Raw genomic sequence first — 9,821 nt, forward strand, 5'->3', positions numbered from 1 at the left:
TCAGGCCCGATAGATCTATCAACAGGATTCGCGTTTACAATACCGCTGTAAATAATAGTTACCAAGCTACAGGGAAGTATGGCAGTGGTACAACTCAACGTAGAATATATTTTTGATCACTTGTGTCCATAACGTAAATCATTTATAAAAACAGCCCATGTATTCTCAGCCCAAAAATATTTAGAGTTTAAAAAGGGAACTATATACTCACCATAATGTATTTTGTAGTAAAAATACATATAACATCATTGAACATGTGTAAGGTTGGCCTCGGATTCACGAACCTATATCATTTATATATATATTAACACATATATACTCGTATTCGAATGAATTTATATTTCATTAGTAATATACTCGTTATCTTAATAGATTATACGTTTTGCTAATAATTTAATTAATGTATCTATTATATATATATATATATATATATATATATATATATATATATATATATATATATATATATATATATATATATTTGTTAATAATATTTATTATAAGAATGTTAATATAGTTTTTGTTAAATATAATAATGTTAATGTTAAAATAATAATAATAATGATAGTGAAAATAATAATAATAATAATAATAATAATGATAATTCTAATAATAATATTGATAGTTTTAAAATGAAAATTTTAGTAAAATTTAATAATAATAATAACGAAAATTTTAAAATGATAATAATTATAAGTTAATAATAATAATAAGTAATTACCTTAATGAAATAATCCTTAAAAAAATGTCCAAGTCCGGGTTCGAATCCACGACGTCCCACTAACCCGGTGATATCCTTAACCTTTACTCCATTTGTTTCGTTCTTAATTTACTTAGATCGCTTAATCATTTACCCATATTAATTATCAATCATCTTCCTAATATCATCATCTCAATCTAGTCATCTAATCACCATATATTAGGATATCATTATCATCATCTCACATCGTCATAACATCATCTCTATCATCATTTTTCATTCTCGTACAATCAATATTATTTTCCCGTTCGTTACATTCAAGAAAGGAAAGAAATAATTCTGTGGCCTAATAAATGACCCAACATGTCTCGGCCCAACAATCAGGCCCATCAGTGAATGACAAGTCCAAAGAGGAAGTTAAATTCGTAAGCCCACTAATCTAATTAAAGCCCGATTGCATTAGGATACAGTTCACGATTCAATTAGAATTCAGAAATACTTCAATTCCCTTTATTTTTATTACGCAAGTGGGTTATCTGTGGGGGTACATGTCGGCTAAGGCAATAAAACTTAAAACAGCTGTGATCTCCATTACAACATGTGACCCGACCACTTATAATGCGTTGATATTATTGGAATATTATATGGCAGTTTGCAAGTCCCATTAATCTCATAGTAACACCCAAGTGGTATATAATAAAAAAAAAACAACCTTTCTATCGATTTCTTAACAGGAACAACAACATATCCAAGTGTTAGCGAGATGGGTGGGATTGATGATTTGATTTCGGACAGAAGCAAAATAGAAAGCAGAAACTGAAGCAGATGGCGGTGATGATTTGTTATAGGTTAATGATTTAAAAGGAAGATGAAGAAGAATGTGGAGAGGGAGAGAGACAAGGTGGCGTAGAGGTGGTAGTTTGAAGTGATGAAGCTGGTAATTGCCTTTTGGAAAAACAGAAACTATGAATAAAGTAAATCGATGGGTCTTGGGTGTCTGTGGGTATACGGAGGAAAACAAGAGCAGAATTTTAGAGCGAGGGAGAGAGAAATCGGGACGGTTTTAAAAACAGAAACATAAAGGGTTTGATGATTGTAGCAGATAACAGAAATAGATAGGCTGTGGTGGTGGCGAGCTGTAACTAGAGCAATTTGGTCAGTTTTGAATGGGTGTTTGCTTGAGAAAATTGATGACAGTTTAAGGGATGGTGGTGGCTTGGTATGTTGTTGCAGGTGGTGGTGGATGTTGGGTTTGTTTTCGAGCATGTATAATAGTCATAGTAGGCGACGGTTTTGGTGTTTTAATGGTGTGAAAATGGTAGTCTGCAGGTGTGTTGCTGATGGTGTGCAGTAATGTCCTTGTGGTTACAACCGAAGACGGTAGTACTTGGTTCATAACAGAGTATAAAACTGTGTTTATCTGATATCCTCTTCTATTAATGATTTGAAGTAGGAAACTTATAAAGTGTAATGAATATTTGGAGTGATTTTTGTTCTTAACAGAATTGATCGCTTATATGTAAACTCGTGTGTAATATTCTTCTCAATCAGACAAAATATGTAAAAGTGTAAAAAGACATAAAGCTTGATGCAACTGTTACTGATTTTTGTTTTTAAATACAGATTTACACGATTGATGTGGATTTATATCCACTAAGAAGGTTCAAACAAAAACTAAATACCGTAATTGATGGATATTTGAAACAGAATTCTATAAAGTAACAATCCGTTTTTGTTAATATAAATATAGTATTACAAATAATAATTATTCTAATAATTAATAATAATAATAATAATAATGATAAAAATAATATATATATATATCTAGGTACCTCAACTACCAAATATTTAATTGTATTTTAAATATTAAGTAAATAAATGTATTAATTAAATATGTTGAAACAATTAATCTCTGAGTATAACATTAAATACTCTATTAGCGTTAACAAATTATGTAATTCAATTATTATTATTATTATTATATTTATATATATATATATATATATATATATATATATATATATATATATATATATGTATTTACAAACAATTGTTCGTGAATCATCAGGCTTGGTCAAAGGGTACCTAGTTATCCAAATATAGATTTCGAACTTTCTAGACTCAACATTAGGGTTTTTGCTTATCGTATCGGAAACATATAGAGTTTAAGGTTTAAATTTGGTCGGAAATTTCCGGGTCGTTACAGTACCCACCCGTTAAAGAAATTTCGTCCCCGAAATTTGATAGAGGTCGTCATGGATAACAATAGGAATGTTTTCATAACGAATATGAGGTAATAATGAAGTTTTTTTTTTTATCGAGAGATATAGATAAAACGATTCGATCATGTGAATCGTATGAGTGAAGCTATCACAAAAGAGTGAAATGAGTAAATATGGAATCGTTTTAAACGATGACGTATTTACGATTGATTTCCGGAATTTACGGAATTTAAAGAAAATCTTACGTAATAAGATTTGGTTTTTAGGCGATTTAGGGAATCAAAATCTTCCTTGATTAGATAAAATAATCTGTTTCGATTACTCTGCCGGATATTTCACTATAAATCTACCTCCTTCGTTTTCTTATTCTCCATACCTTATATTCTTTCTTCCTCTACTCATTTCTTAATATGCTTCATCCAATCCTGATTCTTATTATATTTCTAACTTTCATATATTTCATTCTTCTCTTTCATCTGCCGCCAGAAGAATATATTCACTTTTATGATTTCCTTGAAATTATAATGTTTCAAATTTTCCCGTGTCTTTACGTTGCAATACGTATTAATATACACAGTTTGTAATTTCTGAGTGGTTGTTGAGTTTGATATCTTCCCTTATACTTCGATGTTCCTGCTTTCATCTTCTATAATCATTGTCATCCACAGTTAATACTCTCTTCTATTTGCTGCGATTTATATTCCAATTTATATTTCGGGACATTGTCCCTTCGTTTCTTCTTCCCGTCCTCAAATCAAGCGAGTAATGATCCGAAATTCGTAGGTATGAAATTTGGAATGAACATAGCTAATTGTTCTCGGAAATAGATGGTAATGGCACGATTTTAATTTATCAAATTACCAGAATTCAGAAGTGAAAATAGAACTATCAGGAAGATATGTTCTCGATATGTTTGAAAATTGAGTAAAATGTAAGAGTCGTGTAACATGGCACATGATGACGGTACTGTGAATCATCACATTCCATTAGGAACTTAACATGGCTTACTATAATATAATGAAGTTGATCAAGTTTCATTATATTATACTAATTCATGCATCAGTTCCCAACACTACTTCAGAACATTCCTATTTTATACTCGAAGGTTTTAGAACTTAGAAACTAACACAGTTTCCTTTATGTGGTAACGCAGACATTACGGAGAGATACATGATCTCAAATAAGAATAGTTGTGAAAATATCTCCTAAAAATATGGAGAATATGTATAATGGAAAATACGAAGATATCTTATAATGTTTAAGATAAGATGATAATGAAGAATATCATCTGGAAAGGTTTAGAATATCGAGTAGGGTTCTTACTAACGGTTTTAGCAGGTACTGAATCGTTGGGATTCTTTGAAAGCAGATTCAGTTCTTGTGATTTATCCACATCTTCCTTCATACTTTGCTCAATCCGTTTTCCAGTTCCAAACCTCCTCTTTTTCTGAGCTTTACCAACACATTATACTTTATCGTCAAATTTTGACTGCTAAATTCGTTTACAGTTTTTGCTGCTTCATCAACATTTCAAGAACTAGTTCGCAGTTGAGATATTTTTCAGAAACTTCATATTTGAAATATGAAATACTTAGAAATAGACGTTGTAAATATGACGGAAAAGTTTTGCGAGATTTTCAAAATACTGATTGCGGATTTCGCCAAAGAGATGATGAGCTGCTGGTACATTTGCTGATGATGTCGCGGAATATAAAAGGTTTCTCTGGTAACGATGGCGAAAGGACGACGTATATATATCGAGGTTATAATAAGAGTAGTCTTATTGAAAAGTCGAAGTGGAGCTGTGACGAAATTTGGCTACTTTGAAAAGGTATCGTAAGGTTGTTTTTGCTAATGAATGGTAAAGGATTCAACACAGGTACGTGTTAAACTAAGAATTTAGGTTCGAGAGTTTTTCAGATGTATAACTGTATGCATAAATCTTTCTTCCGTAGACGAGGTGCGGCGGGTTCAACTTGTCGATCAAGGTGTTTTTGAGAATCATGAAAAGATGTGAATGCGAATTGTAATCGTCACGATACGACTGAGGTTTAAGATAGAATCAAGTGGCAAACTTGAAGAATTATTTAGTTTCATATGTTATAATCAATATTTTAATTCATTTTACTTGTCCATAGTTAGCAGTCTATTAGTCCGATTGTCCAATGGTTCAATAGTTCAACAGTTCAATATATTCGTATATAATTTAATATACATAATTAATACGTATCGTGACCCGTGTACCGGTCTCAGTGTCGATCACAACTCAAAGTATATATATATTTTGGAATCAACTCCGACCCTGTATAGCCAACTCCCACCTTCACATATAGAGTGTCTATGGTTGTTCCGAAATATATATATAGATGGGTCAATATGATAAGTCGAAACCTTGTATACGTGTCCCGTTATTTAAAATGCGTAAAATAAATAAATATATATATCATGACCCATTATACAACGTGTTGTCTCAGAATAAATCCGACGTATTGTTGTACATGTGTCCCGACGGTATGTATAGTGCAAAAATTAAAATTGCGAGAATGTAAATTGCGAAAATTAAATGTTAATCAGTTAGCTGGGAACAGTTAGCCGAAACAGTTAGCGTGTAATCCTATCTCAATATCAATTAATTAATTCGTTTGTTTCTAACACTTTTTATTTTTGTCCAATGTTTTCTTCGTTATGCCACTTGTTGGATTCTGATAGATAAAAATTCAAATTTGAAATTGAAATGGAAATGGTAAATCTGGGGTGAACAGATACGTATATCGGTGATTGTAAGTAGGATAGCAAATGACCGTTGAATCAGATTCGAAGAATATACACTGTAACTTATTAATGTGAGATCTAAATATTCCTCGGGTACTACCTACCCGTTAAAATATTTTCATCATTAACAGTTTGTACGAAAGAATTTTTAATTACAATCTTTATGAAAATATACTTGTATATATATTTTCTTCAGATGTAATCATGGATCTAATGAGTCAATAAGATATTAAATTTTTTTTTTTGATTTATCGTTAATACTTGATTACATGATCTCTAAAACATTAAAGATTACATAATTACCATGTCGAACGAAGATAAATGAGATAGAACGATAAGTAAAGCGAAGATAATCGATATAGAATGATATGTAAAACGAAGATCATACTCGAAGTACAGATAGTGATATTGAGGTGTGTGATGTTGACATCCGAGGTACAAATTGTGATGTTGAGGTTTACGACGCGGTTGTGGTTGAGGGTGATATGGGTACTGTCGGTGTTGATGATGGTGGTACGGATTATGCTGCTGGTGCTGCTGCTGGTGTTTGTAACCTTCGCACCATATTCTCCAAAGCCGTCACGCGAGCGCGAAGTTCGTTAACTTCTGCTAGTACGCCGGGATGATTGGTGGTTGGAGTGAGCGAATGAACAAGATCTGAAATATGGGATAGTATATAATCGTGACGAGATACTCTAGAAATGAGAGAGAAAATGGTTTCTCGAACAGGTTCACCGGTAAGTGCTTCAGGTTCATCGCCAAGAGGGCAATTTGGTGGATGGAAGGGATCACCCTCTTCATGTCTCCAGTGACTTAGTATATTACGAACCCACCCCCAATTCATCCAGAATAGATGATGGGAGATTGGTTGATCCATTCCGGTGATGCTGCCTTCGGAGCTTGAATGAAAATCCATATCGGCATAGCTGTCATAATCTGAGGAATTCGAACTAGATGCGGAATCCATCTTGTATAATCGGAAAAATGAATTTTTGGTATGAAATAGATTATAGAAGTTAGATTTGATATTCTTCTATACATACTTTACATATGTATATATAATACCAAAATCCCGTAAATTACGGAGAATCTTTGAAAAGATGTCAACTAAAGTCCAAAGTAACAGATATGCTAAGATATGAATTTTGTCTATACACTATCGATGCACTAAATGCAGTAAGACGTGTCTAGACTTATGAATGATAAGCAGGCAATTCCCTAAGGATAATAAGAAAATAATTTACGACTAGAAATGATAAGCAAAACTTTTGACATTCAGGCACGGTCAAAGTCCAGACTCACTAATGCATCCTAACAACTACCAGTTAGACACACTAATGCAAGGCCTGGTTCGCTAAGACCAACGCTCTGATACCAACTGAAAGGACCCGTCCTTATCCTCCCGGACGAAGTCTTCAACAGCTGGTCCCATCACGATGGTCGAATCCAAGTAATGTCCTTAACATGAGCTTATGCACAGCGGAAGACTTAATTCGTACCTGAGAATAACATGCTTTAAAATGTCAACATAAAGTTGGTGAGATATATAGGTTTGATGCTAGCAGCGTTATAACAATGAACCACAAGATTTCATATGTAAACATTTTAATAAAAATATTCTAAGTGGTTGAGCACTTGGTAACCATACTTAACATTTAATCACGTCGCATATTCCCTTTATTATGAAATCTTACTACACTGTACCAAGTATAGTCACGAAACGAAGTACTGTGCAACCGTTGAATACTGGTCGTCCAGTCCGGTTGGGGTTGTCAGGCCCGATAGATCTATCAACAGGATTCGCGTTTACAATACCGCTGTAAATAATAGTTACCAAGCTACAGGGAAGTATGCCAGTGGTACAACTCAACGTAGAATATATTTTTGATCACTTGTGTCCATAACGTAAATCATTTATAAAAACAGCGCATGTATTCTCAGCCCAAAAATATTTAGAGTTTAAAAAGGGAACTATATACTCACCATAATGTATTTTGTAGTAAAAATACATATAACATCATTGAACATGTGTAAGGTTGGCCTCGGATTCATGAACCTATATCATTTATATATATATTAACACATATATACTCGTATTCGAATGAATTTATATTTCATTAGTAATATACTCGTTATCTTAATAGATTATACGTTTTGCTAATAATTTAATTAATGTATCTATTATATATATATATATATATATATATATATATATATATATATATATATATATATATATATATATATATATATATATATATTTGTTAATAATATTTATTATAAGAATGTTAATATAGTTTTTGTTAAATATAATAATGTTAATGTTAAAATAATAATAATAATGATAGTGAAAATAATAATAATAATAATAATAATAATAATGATAATTCTAATAATAATATTGATAGTTTTAAAATGAAAATTTTAGTAAAATTTAATAATAATAATAACGAAAATTTTAAAATGATAATAATTATAAGTTAATAATAATAATAAGTAATTACCTTAATGAAATAATCCTTAAAAAAATGTCCAAGTCCGGGTTCGAATCCACGACGTCCCACTAACCCGGTGATATCCTTAACCTTTACTCCATTTGTTTCGTTCTTAATTTACTTAGATCGCTTAATCATTTACCCATATTAATTATCAATCATCTTCCTAATATCATCATCTCAATCTAGTCATCTAATCACCATATATTAGGATATCATTATCATCATCTCACATCGTCATAACATCATCTCTATCATCATTTTTCATTCTCGTACAATCAATATTATTTTCCCGTTCGTTACATTCAAGAAAGGAAAGAAATAATTCTGTGGCCTAATAAATGACCCAACATGTCTCGGCCCAACAATCAGGCCCATCAGTGAATGACAAGTCCAAAGAGGAAGTTAAATTCGTAAGCCCACTAATCTAATTAAAGCCCGATTGCATTAGGATACAGTTCACGATTCAATTAGAATTCAGAAATACTTCAATTCCCTTTATTTTTATTACGCAAGTGGGTTATCTGTGGGGGTACATGTCGGCTAAGGCAATAAAACTTAAAACAGCTGTGATCTCCATTACAACATGTGACCCGACCACTTATAATGCGTTGATATTATTGGAATATTATATGGCAGTTTGCAAGTCCCATTAATCTCATAGTAACACCCAAGTGGTATATAATAAAAAAAAACAACCTTTCTATCGATTTCTTAACAGGAACAACAACATATTCAAGTGTTAGCGAGATGGGTGGGATTGATGATTTGATTTCGGACAGAAGCAAAATAGAAAGCAGAAACTGAAGCAGATGGCGGTGATGATTTGTTATAGGTTAATGATTTAAAAGGAAGATGAAGAAGAATGTGGAGAGGGAGAGAGACAAGGTGGCGTAGAGGTGGTAGTTTGAAGTGATGAAGCTGGTAATTGCCTTTTGGAAAAACAGAAACTATGAATAAAGTAAATCGATTGGTCTTGGGTGTCTGTGGGTATACGGAGGAAAACAAGAGCAGAATTTTAGAGCGAGGGAGAGAGAAATCGGGACGGTTTTAAAAACAGAAACATAAAGGGTTTGATGATTGTAGCAGATAACAGAAATAGATAGGCTGTGGTGGTGGCGAGCTGTAACTAGAGCAATTTGGTCAGTTTTGAATGGGTGTTTGCTTGAGAAAATTGATGACAGTTTAAGGGATGGTGGTGGCTTGGTATGTTGTTGCAGGTGGTGGTGGATGTTGGGTTTGTTTTCGAGCATGTATAATAGTCATAGTAGGCGACGGTTTTGGTGTTTTAATGGTGTGAAAATGGTAGTCTGCAGGTGTGTTGCTGATGGTGTGCAGTAATGTCCTTGTGGTTACAACCGAAGACGGTAGTACTTGGTTCATAACAGAGTATAAAACTGTGTTTATCTGATATCCTCTTCTATTAATGATTTGAAGTAGGAAACTTATAAAGTGTAATGAATATTTGGAGTGGTTTTTGTTCTTAACAGAATTGATCGCTTATATGTAAACTCGTGTGTAATATTCTTCTCAATCAGACAAAATATGTAAAAGTGTAAAAAGACATAAAGCTTGATGCAACTGTTACTGATTTTTGTTTTTAAATACAGATTTACACGATTGATGTGGATT

The sequence above is a fragment of the Rutidosis leptorrhynchoides genome, chromosome 1 (genome assembly GCF_046630445.1).
Source record: "Rutidosis leptorrhynchoides isolate AG116_Rl617_1_P2 chromosome 1, CSIRO_AGI_Rlap_v1, whole genome shotgun sequence".
NCBI classification, from domain to species: domain Eukaryota; kingdom Viridiplantae; phylum Streptophyta; class Magnoliopsida; order Asterales; family Asteraceae; genus Rutidosis; species Rutidosis leptorrhynchoides.